The sequence below is a fragment of the Sinocyclocheilus grahami genome, unplaced genomic scaffold (assembly GCF_001515645.1).
Source record: "Sinocyclocheilus grahami isolate Dianchi unplaced genomic scaffold, SAMN03320097.WGS_v1.1 scaffold5.1, whole genome shotgun sequence".
Taxonomy (NCBI): domain Eukaryota; kingdom Metazoa; phylum Chordata; class Actinopteri; order Cypriniformes; family Cyprinidae; genus Sinocyclocheilus; species Sinocyclocheilus grahami.
In genome coordinates, this window is record NW_015505184.1 from 3,469,596 (window position 1) to 3,470,094 (window position 499).

Genomic DNA, 499 nt, shown 5'->3' on the forward strand with positions numbered 1-499 from the left:
ACGCTTGTCTTTTATTTTCAGCACTTTCTTTATGATTCTCTATTAGCATCTTATATAATTGGGTAATCCGCCCTTTAGATAGACAATCTTGTGTGGAGAATGTTTCCAATAAGGACATTGAGGGGAGTTGAGCAGAATTCTTCAGGTGTGAAAAAATAAAACTTCTAATTTGCAGATTAAAAAAAAAATGTTTTCGAGGTAAATGGAACTTCACTACAAGCTTGTCAAATGACATTAGAATATTGTCTTCATACAAATCCATCACCCTCCCAATGCCCTTATTCAACCATAGTTTAAACCCCATGTCATTTTTGGCTGGGCTGAAATGATCATTACCCCAGATAGGAGAAAAGCAAGACAGCGATGGGTAGTCACCAAGATATTTATGACATTCATGCCAGATCATAATAGTATTTTTTACAAACGGATTGTCTTTCCTTTTTTTTAGTTCTTTAAGAGGTCCTGAATATAAAAAGCTGTCAAGTGTCAATCCTTTCGC

The 499-nt window shown here is 35.3% G+C and overlaps 1 protein-coding gene and 1 long non-coding RNA gene across 2 annotated transcripts in view; both read left to right on the forward strand.

The window, feature by feature from the left end:
• The window catches only part of LOC107584555 (XK-related protein 4), a 58,393-nt gene that overhangs the window by 9,922 nt on the left and 47,972 nt on the right, over positions 1–499 (forward strand). The gene's annotated exons all lie outside the window — the stretch shown is intronic.
• LOC107584561 (uncharacterized) overlaps positions 1–499 on the forward strand; it is a 22,375-nt gene that overhangs the window by 542 nt on the left and 21,334 nt on the right. The window lies entirely within an intron of this gene.